Source organism: Camelus bactrianus, chromosome 17 (assembly GCF_048773025.1).
Source record: "Camelus bactrianus isolate YW-2024 breed Bactrian camel chromosome 17, ASM4877302v1, whole genome shotgun sequence".
NCBI lineage: Eukaryota > Metazoa > Chordata > Mammalia > Artiodactyla > Camelidae > Camelus > Camelus bactrianus.
The window spans coordinates 38128454-38143678 of NC_133555.1; the positions used below are offsets into that span (position 1 = coordinate 38128454).

Genomic DNA, 15225 nt, shown 5'->3' on the forward strand with positions numbered 1-15225 from the left:
TGTTCTAGAGCTGTGTGACCTTGGGCTGGTTATTTAACCTCTCTGTGCCTCTGTTTTATCATCAGGAAAATGGGGATAACAACAATAATAATCACCACTTCATAGAGTAGTTGGATTCTGTGGGTTAACAAATATAATGCTTAACACCATGCTCTGCCTGAAATAAGCCATCACCGCAGTGTGAGTTTAGCCATTGTTAATGTTAATGGTTAGAATAGTCTCTTTAAATTTTGTATTTGCATGTTATAAATGGTTTTCTTCTTCTTTAAAAAGGTTTGAGATGAGCAGACAAAACTTTCTATCTTAAACAAATGAAAGTTTGGGCCCTTCCCCTGAATTGATGAGGGAAAGACATCACAGAGATGGATTCGGAGGAGGACATTTTAAAGTGACCTCTGGGCTGCTGGTTGGGCTGAGGTTTTGAAGACTGAGCACAGAGTAAGACCTGAGCTTTCTTACTCCATACCTCTGTCAATGTGAAAACTCAAAAACGAAGGTGGAGGAGGGGTGTCTGTTCACTGCAGGTCTGGGTGAGTGTGGCTGCCCCACCCCCGACCCTGCTGCCTGGCCGCTGAGTTGTACCCACTCATCTTATTCTGCTTCTTTCATATCCCAGCAAGAGGCTGCAGGGCTGCCTGATCTCTGCAGAGAGGCAGCCAGTTGAGAGGTTAGCAGTGCTTATTGATTTAGTAATTCGCACGCATTTTTCCGGAGAGATTATCTTCCCGGAGACTCGGACTGCAGCAGCCAGAGGCTAATGCAATGCCGGGCGGCAGGCAGGGGCGGCAGGCGGGGCGGTGGGGAAGGAGACAGGCTGGGAGGCCAGGGGAGGATGACCCGAGGTGGGAGCAGAAGGGGGACCTCCCCACCCTGCCTGTGGCCGGCACAGCTGGGAGTATGATCTGCATTCCTCCAGGTGTTCCCCAAATTCCCCTTTAGACACAATGACTTACTCCCCCAGGCGCTAGAACGCTGCCCGAAAATACCCTCAGATGTCAGCCCTCCTGGAGATGCTGCCAGGAAAGAAAACTGCCCCATCCAAGGTCATGTATCTCAAGGGGCATTCAGCGGAGATATCCATCCATTCATCCACTTAATTATTACTTATCAAATACCTACTAGGAACCATTACCTTACATAGATGGATGGATATATAGGCAGGTAGGTAGGTAGGTAGATAGTCACCACTGTCTTTTTTTTTCCTTACACTGATACCTCCCTGAGGGCAGAGAACATGTCTCTTCCACCAGGACCACTTCCCCAGGCACGGTGAGTGGCACTGACCTTCAGCGCTATAGATGCAGAGAGAGGAGAGATGATTGAGAGGTAGGTGTGATAACGGAAGCCCCCTGGATGCAGCAGCACCTAAGCTTGACCTTGAAGGAGTCATGACCCTGGTGTTGGTCTATAGTAGGCCGCCCAGGCCATCTGTCCTGCCAAATCCTGGGACAGGAAGCAGACACAACATGTTGAGGGCTGTCCCCCGACAGGTCCAACCAAAGCCCCCTGATAAAATGCGTCTCTTCCTCTCTCCACGGCCAGCCAGCAGAGGACCCATTCATCTGCTCCCCAACTCGCTCAGACAGACTGCTGTGTGGAGGGCATCCTGGCTACTAAGGCCCTTTGCCCAAGTATCCCCGTCCCTCTGAGCCCATGGCTCTTAGGTTCCTGCTCTGCTTTCAAGACTCAGATAGACTCCCTGAAGACTCCATGCACGTGGTGCTTCCAAGGTCACTGGAGGGCATCTTGGTCATGGCTCACACACAGCTGACTGATGGTCTGTGACTGCTTCCCACCCTCACCACATCCTCTGTGCACCACGGGCCATGCCAGCCTTCATGGTCTCCTGCTGTCCACCATCCCTGCCTCCACTCCTGGCTCCCATTCCTGGATCAATTAGCATCCTGTGAGGAGGCAGAAACCACCAGGTATTTGAATAGAGAGAATTTAATATGAAGAATTTTTTAAATGATTGAATGGGAATCAATTTTTCCCAGTTTTATTGAGATGTAATTGACATATAAGATTGAATTGAAGAATTGTTAACTGTGACATTAAGAAGATAACGAGGACTCTAAGGCATTGCAAAAGCAGAAACTGCGTGGAGCAGCCACCTTTCCTTGGGCTGGGGGCACCAAGGGAAGAGATTGGCATTATTACAACACTTAGAAGCTCGGAGGTGGGAGACCCGGCAGGGCTGGGGCCTGGGTATCTTGGAGGGAGGTGGAGGTGGTAGCCAGCTGTTGCTGGTGTCTCTGAGCTCAGAGGCTGCCCCTGGGGCTGAGCCCCAGACTCAGGAGGGGATGACAGACAGCTTGTGCAGTGTCTCTGGCCCAGGAGTGAGCGATGCAGCTAGTTCTGCAAAATGGAAAAGATGCAATGTGGATTCAGCGGCTGCTTTGGAAAAGAGCTGCTGCTGCTGCCGGGGAGAAGAAGAAGCCTTGTGAGCACAGAAAGGAGACAGGGATCAGCAGCCTCCTCCTCCAGCCTTCCGTCTCTCGAGTGCCCCCTGGTGGCAGAGCCTATCAGAGACGCTGGCAAAAGAGAAATGTGGTTTGCAGGTTTATGGCAAAGGAGAAAGGTGGGGCCCAGAATCACAGAGCCATAGCTTGTTGCTGGCACCCCAGGTGTCCTCTTGCTGACAGCACCACACAGGATTCCCAAGGCGACAAAGCTCAGAGGGATCTAAGACGGTGGGAAGCATGCTGTCTCCTATTTCGTGCAAAGAGCTGTTGTGTGCAAAGAGCTCATCTTTCACTGCTCTGACCAGGACACAGACCCAAATCCACAAGGATAGGTTTGTGCAGGTGAGAGACACCAGGGGGAATGCAGAATTTGTCCTCCCTTCCAGGGATGGAGGTCATGTAACAGGACTAAACTTGTAACAAAAAAGGGAATGCACACTGGGGAGAAATCATTCTTCAAGTCAAACTGACTTCCGGAGGAAATTTCTACCAATTGGCAGAGTGCATTGCAACCCCAGGAGTGGACACTGCTCAGGGTCAAAGTGGGCCCCCCACCTACCGCCCCAATGACACTTTGAGGCAAGCAGGCAAGGGCTGTCCTTCACATTTTAGAGTCAAAGAAACTGAGGCACAAGGGAATCAGCAAGTCAGACAAGGGGAGGTTTTAGCAGAACTCCTGAGCATTTAGGGGGATACTTCCTTGATCTGCTGGTCCCAGCAAAGGATGAGGGGGAGCCTGCAGGGGTTAAATGGGGTTCCAAGCTCAGGATGGCCCCGCCCTTGCAGAAAACTCAGACTCCAGGCAAGGCTGGCTTTCCCTTCACACAGCCCAGGCTGGGAACCTAAGGGCATGAGCGGCTGGGTCCCGTAAGGGGCTGCTAATTGCACTGATTGAAACTCCAGGGCAGAGTGTTTCTGGAACTGCAAAACTCTGACAGAGGAGGAAATACCAGCGGAACATTTCTGATGAATAATTCAGTGAGCTGAAATGGGAAATGAGAAAGTTTTCTCTCCACTAAAGTGGAATTTGAAAAAAAGAAAAGAGAGAGAGAGAGAGACAGAAAACAATAATAGCAGCAAGGCTCATCACCCTGGTCTCCCTACAGCAAAACTTTCTCTTTGCATAACCAGGAAAGATGGCTTACTGCGTTTCATTCTCAACAGTCTGTAGAATTTGAACCCAGGTAAGAAAACCCTCTGGTCACCTGGGATTGATGGTCATTTGGGTCTCATCACTGCCACCTTTCCTTTCAAACATTTTTTCTACAACTATTAACTGGGCAGCTACCCAAAGCCAAGCACTGTGCTGGGGTTTAGAGATCCTGCAGTGAAGAAAACAGACATTGTTCTTTTTTCCTGGAGTGTGTGGGAGGGAAAGAGGAGGGTATTCAGAGATTAGATGAAAAGACATAGCAGTCAATACATTTATAGCTACAATTTGAGATACATGCTGTATCAGTCAGGCTCCAACCAGGAAGAGAGAAACCACTCTGAGTATATAGATCAGAGGGAACTGAATGCAGGGGATTTGTTACTCACATGAGTGATGGAGATGATGGAAATGGTGAGACACTGCGGACAATGAAAGAACCTAGAGATTATTAGCAACAGGAAGCCAATCAACAAAGGGTCACAGAGAGGAGGAGGTGCTATCAGAGTCCAGAATCTGGGGCCACTTGGGGGAGGAGAGCTGGAATCAAGATAGGAGCTGCCCAAGGAGGACTGGGACCATAAAATGAGTGGATGTCTAGTATGAACAGAAGACACGGGGAAACTTCAGCCCTTGTGCAGATAAAATCAAAGCCAAAATAGAAGGGAGAGAACCTGAACTTGCCTCCTCCTCCTGACTTTCTGACATCCCTCAGTGCCCCCCAAAGGCTGAGCCTCTGCAGAAATTAGGAAGCAAGGTAGTCTGGGAAACACAGGAGTCCATCCCCAAGAGGTACAGAGTGGGCCAGGAAAGGGTGGGGGATCGATCTGAGGGCAAACAGGCCAGGAGAAAACCAACACTCATTCTCTGAAGGGAAAGAACAGAGTCTTATAGGGGAGAATTAAAGGGATAGTTTTATTAAATTGGGTGATCATGGGAGGCCTCTTGGTGGCAGTTAGGTTGAAACATAAATGATGACAAAGAGGTATTCAAGCACAGTGGGGGTGGGCAGGAGAGGAAGAGCTTTCCAGCTATGTGCAAAGGCCCTGAGGCCAGCAGTACATAATAGTGAAGGGAAGATAGTGGCCAGTGGAGGGTGGAGATGTCATTGGGCCAGGTGATGTTAAGGAGTTGTTTGGGGTTTCAGAGAAGGAAAAATTCACAGTTAATTGCCTTCAATATAAAAGGAGATTTGAAAGATTTTTTTAAAAAAACTCACATAGTGTCAGTTTACTTTAAGAGAAAGCAAAAACTAAAAACTTTCCAAACAGTCCAAGAATATACAAACAAATTTCCTATGTGAATGAGCTAATGCTGTATTCATGTCAGTTCCCTTGGAATAGATAAAGCTATGCACTGACAGAGCCGATGAAGAAACATTTAATACAGCAGATTGATTTTTCTGGATCAGTTTTCCCCCCCAAATCCCCTAGGTGACAATCTGTGGAAATGAGTAACAATTCTTGACTCCATTTTTGCCTCTGCCACCAACATGACTTGTTTGTATCCCCTTCTCTCACCTCCTATGGGACCCTTTCAGACTTACTTAAAATGCCTGTGAAAGTGTGACTTGTTTTAAATGCATTTAAAACCACACTTGTATGCACAGTTAATCTTATTTTGTGCTTCTGGAATACATTTTAATCTATCTTACATTTTAATGAGATGGAATTCTTAGGAATAGCATGCTCTGTAAAATGCCATCGTCCATGGTGCCCAGTACAATGCCATGAAGGCACAAATGCATGCAATTTTGTATGAGTAACAATTCAGTACATCAATGTTTTGTTAATTTTTTATTCAAATCTTAAGACTGTGTAACCAGAATAATGTTCATTGATATGGGTGTTGAAAAGATATTAAGAAGTTCTACTTCTAGCCACGATGGAGTAACTGGGACCAAGACATCTTCTCACTGTTAAGAACTAGAAAACTGAACAAAATATACAAGGCAACAGTTTTCAGACATTAGGCAACACTAATGGCTTTCTGTCTGGAGATGCTTTCTGCAGAGAAGGGAATCCAAGCAGAGCATCGCTCTTTCTGAGTTGAAGAGACAGAAGTTGCCATTGAGAAAAGATGAAGGGGTTGGAAATTTGAAGCACAGGACTGGACAGAGAGATGCTGCTTAAATAAATAGTTCCCCTGAGCCATCACATGAGCATAGAATGAAGATCCATGATGCTAAGAAAAGTAAAACCAGGGAGTTGTAAGCAAAACAGTTCACAGAGCTCAAACAGGGCTGAGATGATCAAATTCTGATCAGTTGGAATAGAGGTTTATCAGATTCTCAGGTCTTCAGTGGAGACCCTAGGTGAGTCGCATCTTACTTAGTAGCAGAGCTAAACTAATCTAAACCTATGACCCACTCTAAGAAAACTAAAAAGCTTAAAAACAGACCTCAGAAGGACCAGGCTGCTCTGCAAGTTAACTTAACTACCTGCAGTAAAAAGGTCCAACATCCTTTAAACAAAATCCAGCCCTTAACAATGTGAAGTTCACAACATCCAGCATCCAGTCAAAACTTACTAGATATATGAAGATACAGGACACTGTGCCGCAAAGTCTGGAAAAAATTCAGAGAGTGGAAAAAGACATGGGGAGATAGAGTTGGTGGAATTAACAGACAAGACCTTTAAAACAATTATTACAAATGTTTTCAAGGATTCAAGTGAAGGCAGAGACAATAAGCATAGAAATGGAAGATACTATAATCATATATGTCACTTATATGTGGATTCTAAAAAAAAAGGTACAAATTTTATTTACAAATCAGAAATAGACTCATGGACATAGAAGAAAACAAACTGTGGTTGCCAGGGAGAATGGGAGTTTGTGGGAGGGATAGATTAGGAGTTTGGGATTAACAGACACACATTACTATATATAAAATATATAAATAGCACAGGGAACTATATTCAATTTTTTGTAATGAGCCATGATGGAAAAGAAACTGAAAAAATATATATGTATGTATGTGTATGTATAACTGAATCACTTTGCTGTATACCTGAAACTAACATTGTAAATCAATTATACTTCAGTAAAAATAGTAATAATAATCATACAAAACTTGCAAGGATGAAAAATAAAATATCTGAAATGAAAAATTTACCAGAAAGGGATTAGTAGCAGATTAGACATTGAAGAAAAATGTTTACTGATCATGAAGACATAAGGATAGAAACTATTTAAGGTGAAGCACAGAGTGGGAAAAAAAGACTTAAAAAATAATAAAACAGTGGCTTGTGGGACAACAGCAAGCAATTTAACATTTCTGTATGGGAGTTCCAGAAGGAAATGGGAAGGACAGGAAAAAAATATTTGAAGAAATGTCCATTGACAGATGACAGGATAAAGAAGTTGTGGTATATTTATACAATGGAATACTACTCAGCCATAAAAAATATTAAAATAATGCCATTTGCAGCAACATGGATGGACCTGGAGAATGTCATTCTAAGTGAAGTCATCCAGAAAGAGAAAGAAATATACCATATGATATCACTTATATGTGGAATCTAAAAAAAGACAAACAAACTTATTTACAAAACAGAAACAGACAGACATAGAAAACAAGCTTATGGTTACCAGGGGGGAAGGGGTTGGGAAGGGATAAATGGGAGTTCAATATTTCAGATACCAACTACTATATATAAAATAGATAAACAACAAGTTTATACTGTATAGCACAGGGAACTATATTCAATATCTTGTAGTAACTTATGGTTAAAAAGAATATGAAAATGAATATATTATGCTCCTATATAATGTAAATATGTTGTACACCAGAAATTGACACAACATTGTAAACTGACTATACTTCAATAAAAATATATTAAAAAAAGAAATAGTCCCAAATTTTCAAATTTGATGAATATTGTAAATCCATAGACCCAAGAAGTTGAATAAATGTCAAGCAGGATAAACACAAAGAAAACCACACCAAGACACTACACCAAGAAAATCTTATAAGGAACAAGAGAAAAAAATATGCATTAGAGAGGAACAAATATATGAATCTCACAGACTTCTGTTCAGAAGATATGCATACCAAAAGCAACAGAGTGACATCATTAAAGTGCTGAAAGGAAAAAAACTCATCAACCTAGAATTTTATGCCCTGCCATCTTTCAAAAATGAATGCAAAACAGACTTTTTCAGACCAAAAAAAAAAAAAAATCAGAAAAAGAAGACAATTTGTCACCTGGAAACTTGCATTATAAAAATATGTTAAGAGTAGATTTTCAGGCAGACACATAAATTATTTAAGATGGAAACTTGGATCTACCTAAAGGAAGAAAGAGTGCTGGAAATATGTGGATAAATATACACGGTAGTTTCTTATCATTTTTATCAACTGTATAAAGACACCAATAATGTATTATGTATTTTATAGCATACGTGGAAGCAAGATATATGACAATAGTATCACAAAAGATAGGTGGGAAAAATGGAGGTATGTCATGGTAAGGTTCTTAATCTATACATGAAGTGATACAGCATTATTTGAAGATACACTGGAGTAAGTTAAAGGTATATTTTGTGAACTTGAGCAACCAAAAAATATTCTCAAAACAAAAACAAATAGCTATAACTAATACCAGCTGACCTGCAAAACTAAGAAAGAAAAAAACAAGCCTGTGTGAAGCACTGAACTTTGGAGATGGTTTGTTATGCAGCACTATTGCAGCAACAGCTGACTGATGCAGTTCCAGTTGTCAAGGAGCTCGGAGATAGAGTGGACATACAGTGAGCCCTGGTGCACAAAGGAGGGCACCCACCCCAGCCTGGGATAGGCTGAGCAATGAGAGGAGAGAGTCAGATGACCCAGGATGAAGCAATCCCCATTTGCCTGAAGGAGAATGCAAGGTGCTTGGAGAGCTTACCGCAAAGGAGCATGACCTGACCTTGCAGGCAGGGAGGCTTTGCTGAAGAAGTGCCGTTCACCTGAGACCTGATGAATAAGTGGGAATAATCAGGAGAAGGTAGGGGCTGGAGAATAATCCAGGAAGAAGTCCAGGGGCATCAGTGTTGGGCATTTGCCAGGAGTGGGCAGCCATACTTCTGTGGAAACTTATCAAGAACACCTTGTATTGGCATCTGCAGTGAGGACAAAGACCTGCACCCAGAAACCCAGCAGGGTGGCACTTACAGAGAGGACAGGGACAGATGTTCTGGGTAAGGAGAAGTATAGACGATCAAGGTGGAGACTGATACTGGATGCTTCAGACTCAATGCTGCTTCACAGATTTAACTTCCTCCACAATGGCATGTTTCTTTGCTCAACCCCCACCCCTGCCTTCCCCAGGAAAAACTCCCTGCTTGAAATCCAGTGAGTGACCACCCCTTCTTTTGCCATCCAAGATGCTGAGGAGCCATCTCCTTCAACAGGCAGGGACCAATACCTCAACCCACTCCTGCTTGGGCAGAAGTATGAGGGTGGAGGAGACTGATGATGTCTCCAGTTTCTATCTGTCTCAAAACCAAAATCCAAGTTCACCTTTCTTCCATCCTCCCCAGATATCACTGTCCTCTCCCTCTCTGCCCGACCTCCTTCAGAGCAGACTCTGTCAGAGGTTTGACGGGGCTGTTTAACCATCCATTCACCACTTCTAATCCCACTCCTCAAGGATGTGCACACACGTGCAAACGCACGCACACAGCTCTGGGATGGCAAACATCAGTGTGTAGAGCAGGTAGTGGGGAACACAGTAAAAATGAATTCATTGACAATTTCCCCCATTTGGGCTGCTAATGGGTCTGGGTGTGCAGCTTTCCTGTCCCTCCAACATTCCTTGCCATCTCCAGCCTTATTTCTCCACAAAAGTCACCCTGCCTCTGCCCTGTCTCAACAAGGCATCTTGGAATGCTGCCTTGGCTCCCATCTTGAGTTGCATAATAATCAGTTTCGCACAACCACACACTCGCGCACAAACCACAAGCATGCTTAGATGATCATATGGTGACAACAACCAAAACAGCGAATGTTTCCTGAGCACTGGCTACAGTCCAGTCACTATGTTTTAGGTGTAGATTATGCCATCAACCTTCACAACAACCCTACGAGGTGGTATTGTTATTGTCCTCATTTTATGGAAAAAGAAATGCTCAGAGAAGAGTAACTGACTCACTGCACAGGAAGTAAGTGGTAGAGCCAGGATCCTCACCCAGGTGGTCCAACACAGAGCTCTACCCCTAATCAACTTGCTCCCCTTCCCCTAGGATGTTGTGGCATGGATTTCACCCCCACACAGGTAGAGATACCTAAATATGTACTCCTGGCTCCTCCAGAGAATCTCAGCTGTGTGGAGACACAAGGAGTACATCCCCACACAGGGCAAAAACTCTGGGCCTTACCACGCATGCAAGGAGTGCACGACGGGGCTGCAGGAAGGTCTTAGAGGCAGCTCATTATCCATCCTATGGAATGAACATGGCTGTGGGATGGAGGAAAGCAACATTTATCCACCCACTTCTGCTCTCGTTGGCCATAGGCTGCCCCAGCGTTGACCCACACACACTGTCTCTGCGAAAGACAGGTGTCAGTGGGACAGGTCAGGGGACCAGAAGAAGCCCACAGCCCTGCATTGGATGATGTCAGTGGGTGAAGACAAGCACTCTTGGTCATTGCAAGAAATGTACTGAGCTTCAACCTGAAACAGATCCATTAACCTGAAGCAAATCCATTCCCCCAGGATGGAGTGTTAATGAAAAAGTATTTAGAAACAATCTACCCAAATCCAAGTGGGACCCAGTATATTCCTCTGATCCCTTCTCCACACACTGCTTAACTCCTACGACAAAGGGCTGACCAAGAAAACATTTGTCTCCATTAAAAAATGAATAATAACATGAAAGGAAATAGTACAAAACCTATACAAAGGTGCCCCAAGAATAAAGACACAAGCACGACAAATAAAAAGCAGATAAAAATGATAAATAATTCATTCCAGAGAACATGCAACAAAGCAGGGGAAATTTTATGCATCAATACTTCTCCACGCAAAAAGACAAAAACATAGACATAAGGAAGGGGTGATACAGTAACAGTAAAGATGATGAAAAACGATCTGGCTGATGTCAGGAAAAAATACAAGAGAAAAATAAAAGTAAAATTAGAAACAGGAGAAAAATGGACACCTGTGAAACACCAGGATAAAAGAATGTAACTAAGTTTTTTCATCTTCAGATTCAATATTCCTTTGGTTCAGGAAAGTTTTCTTCTACTCTGCCTTTGACTATTTGGTAATATTTTATCTATGGAGACATCGGTATCAGTTGAAAGTTCAGGGGAGAGTCATGACTAGAGAGATTAATTTGAGAATCATGAGATAATCTACAGGCAGTGAAGGAAGAACGTGTTAAGATACTGCAGTATCTAGAGGACTGGGGTTGCCAATATGTTATTTAGGACTTCTACATAGATGTTCAGAAGCGAGTGTGGTACATAATTTTATTTCCTCGCATTGTCTTTGTCTACTTTTCACATAGCAAGCTTATGTTAGCCAGTTAAAACAAATGTTGTACTCTTTGGAGTCGTTTTGTTTGTAATCTTCAAATCTCCCCACCTTTAAAGATAATAGATGCATTTTTTTAAACCTTCAAAGAATCTTAGACAACCAATTTTTTTTTACACTTTTAAAATATTTCTTTTCAGACTCTTTTCCATTGTATGTTGTAATGAGTCCCCTGTGCTGTACAGTAGGTCCTTGTTGTTTATCTATTTTATATATAGTAATGCGTGTCTGTTAATCCCCAACCCCTCATTTATCTCTCCCTGCCCTTTCCCTTTTGGTAATCATACTTTGTTTTCTATGTCTGTGAGTCTGTTTTTGGTTTGTAATTAGAATTTGTATCATATTTTTTAGATTCCACATATAAGTGATATCATGTATTTGTCTTTCTCTGTCTGACTTACTTCACTTGGTATGATAATCTCCAAGTCCATTCATATTGGTGCCAAATGATATTATTTCATTCTTTTTTGTAGCTGAGTAATATTCCATTGTATATAGCCACATCTTTATCCAGTCATCTGTCGATGGACATTTAGGTTTTTTTCCATATTAGACCACCAATTTTTTAAAGACTTTCTTTTCTAAGAGCAGTTGTAGGTTCACAGCATAATGGAAAGGAAGGTCAGTGTCTTTCACAGAGCAGGTGTTTTTAATTTCAATGAAGTCAAGTTTATCAATTATTTCTTTCATGAATTGTGCCTTTGCTGTCGTATCTAAAAAGGCATCACCATACCTGAGGTCATCTAGGTTTTCTCCTATGTTATCTTTGAGAAGTTTTATATTTTGCATTTTACATTTAGATCTACAATCCATTTTGAGTTAATTTTTGTGAAGGCTGTAAGATCTATGTCTAGATTCTTTTCTTTTTTTCCCATGTGGCTGTCTAGTTGTTCCAGCACCATTGTTGAGAGGACTATCTTTTCTTCATTGAATTATCTTTGCTCCTTTGTCAAAGGTCAGTTGACTATATTTATGTAGGTCTATTTCTGGGCTCTCTATTCTTTTCATTGACCTATTTGTCTATTCTTTCACCAATACCAGATTGTCTTGATTACTGTAGCTTTAGAGTAACTCTTGAAGTTGGGTCGCGTCAGTTCTCCAACTTTATACTTCTCCGTCAATATAGTGCTAGCTATTCTGGGTCTTTTGCCTCTCCATACATACTTCAGAATCAGTTTGTCAGTATCCACAAAGCCATGATGCCCTGTGGTTGTCTGTCTGTCTTTCAATCTTGTGGGCAGTGGCTTGCCCTGTGTCCTCACCTCTCTTATGGATTCTAGAAGAGGTGATTTTTCAGTCTGTTCAGCTTTTTACTGTTAGAATGGAGTGACAACTTCCCAGCTCCTTACCTTGGAATCAGTTATACTGCCAATTTTATTTTTATTGACCAATGGTCTATGCAACATTTTAATTCCCTTTTTATTCTATTTATACTTTTAAATTGCTGATAATTTATTTTACAAAATTTTTAGAATAAATACACTTGTTCATTCTCATAATTTTTAAAATTCTGTACCTAAAGCCATGTCTATTTTAAGCCTAATATTGTTTTTTCCTTCTTTCTTTTTTTCTCAATTGCCTTCTGATGGTGTTTAGATTTATCTTTCTAGCCTTGATGCTCTATTACTCCATTATGACGTGTGTAGGGGTCAATACATTATTATCACCACTGCTTGGTACGTGATGAACTTTCCCAATCTGAAGCTCCACATCTGCCTTGATACAATACAAAGTATTTTATGTAGAGCGAAAAAGCATAAATAATACAATTAATATACATGCACCCATCACTCAGTGTAAGATATGAAACCTTGCAAATACAGTTGAAGGCCTGTGTTTACTTCTCCCCAATCACATTTTCCTCCCATGTCCCTAGCAGTAATCATCACTAACCTAAATTCGATGGATCAATTCCATGCAGGTCTTTATACCTTTTCTGCATATGAATATTTCCCTAAATAATATATAGTAACATTTTTCATGTTTTGAAACTTCAAATAAATGACATATGTATGCATCCTTCTGAAACTTTTGGGCTAAACAGTGTGAGTTTTTAAACAAATCCATTTTTTATGCACCTGGCTATGGTTCACAGAGTCACCCACGTGACGTGCCATAGCTCCCGGGATGGGCTGTAGTTCGTTGACCTCTCAGCCCCCCAGGCAGCCAGGAGGACCTGGGATTGCCAGAGCCCCTGGACAGTCACCTCCAGAGCCACTGGAGGAGGCTATGTTCCAGGAACTGAAGAAGCGCAGAGGGGCTGGTGCAAGGTTGCGACAGGGAGGTCTTGAGGGAGGATGGGGAGTCCCTGCAGATGCAGGTCCAGGTGGAGAGCGCCACATCTCTGCCTCGCTGCCTTCACGGGAGTTGAATGCTGCCCTCTGTTCTTCAGCCCGTCTCCTTTAGTGACGAGCCAGCAGGTGCAGGTGTCTGCCCTCACGGAGCATGTGCAATCCGCACATTAGCGCTTTTGCCCTATTTTAAAATGCTTCAGATGATTAAGTTTTTTTTTTTTTTTTTACAGGCAACCTTTACAAATCTCTCTGTACTCCAGAACAACAGAAGGACCTTAGAATGTTTTTAATCTGACAACCTGTCTCTTCTTAAATGTCATTTTTATCTAGTGTTTTTTTCTCCTTGTTTCTTTTCTAAATCACAAATTAATATCTCTATTACTGCTGTTCTTTGCAGTCAATATTTGTTTAGATTTACCCATAAGTTTGTGCACAGCTGCTACTAACCCATTACTGTGCAACTTAGAAAAAGCTGCTTCTGTCTCGAAACATTTTATTTCCATCCGTGGAAATAATAAAATAATTCAATAATACACATACAGTGTACAATGGTAAGTACATAGTAAACATACAAGCTATACTGCCTACCATTTAACTGGCATCCCCAGATGTGGCCCCTCTGTGCAGTACACAACCTCTAAAACAGCCCTTGGCAGTCTGGCTTTGCCAGATCTGTAAGCCCCACTCTGCACTGTAGCTCAGGTCTCCTTTCTGGGTTCAATTTCTGTACAAAAGGACATTCTTTATAAATTCCTTAAGTTCAGATCTCTAGGAAATAAATTCCTCAGTTTTTGTAGGTTTAGAAACACTTTTATTTTACCCTTGAGTTTGATGATGGGTTTAAATATTTTAAAACTCCGTGTTAATAGTTATTTTTCTCCTCAGCAGCTTGAAGATAATATTTCACTGTCTTTTGCGTTTATTACTGTTAGTGAGAAACAATGGTTGATCTAATAGTTATTCTTTGTAGGTATTCTGTCCTTTCTCTTTGCCTGCTTTTAAATTTTTTTTTGTTTTGTCTTTGGAGTTCTGCCAACTCTTTTAAAGTGTTCTACATAGATTTCATGGTGCTCTCTGAATCTTAGGATCTATTTCTTTTATCAGCTTTAGAAAAATCTCTGCTATGATCTCTTTGAATATTTTCTCTGCTTTGGTCTCTCTTTCGTGTCTTTGAAATTAAAATCAGACACATACTAGACTTTTTCATGCTATCTTTTGTGTCTCTTAACCTCTTTTATATTTTCATCTGTTTGTCAGTATTGTGTTCTTCTTTTATCTGTCTTCAAACTTACCATTTCTCTCTTCAGCTGTGTTTAATTTCCTATTTAATCAATCCACTGAGATTTTCATGACTACATCATTAATTTCTAGAAATCCTATTTGGCTATCTTCTCAAATATGGAAGGATTCCTTTTGATAGAGTATCATTCCTCTTCCATGTTTTCTAGTCATCCTTTCTTACTAGAAATACTTTAAGCATACTTGATTTGTTCCATATCCAATTACTACAACTTCTAAATGTAGTTGGGGGATTCTGTTATTTGTTTTTTTCAACTCACGCTTGATATCTTGTTTCCTTGTGAAACTTGTGATTTCAAATTTTGAGCTCATTTTCAATGGTATTTATCTATGAAAATTATATGAGGCCTGACTTAAACATATGTTCCTCTAGAGTGAATATGCATTCCTTCCAGGCACCCCAGAGACATGACCAAAATGAGACTGATGTTACAATTTCCTAATGGAAACTTTCAAGCATACACAAAAGTAGAGAGAATAGTAACAAATCTCCCCCG

The 15225-nt window shown here is 41.7% G+C and overlaps 1 long non-coding RNA gene across 1 annotated transcript in view; it reads right to left on the reverse strand.

Moving 5' to 3' along the window:
- LOC141573791 (uncharacterized) overlaps positions 1-15225 on the reverse strand; it is a 118433-nt gene that overhangs the window by 25394 nt on the left and 77814 nt on the right. The gene's annotated exons all lie outside the window — the stretch shown is intronic.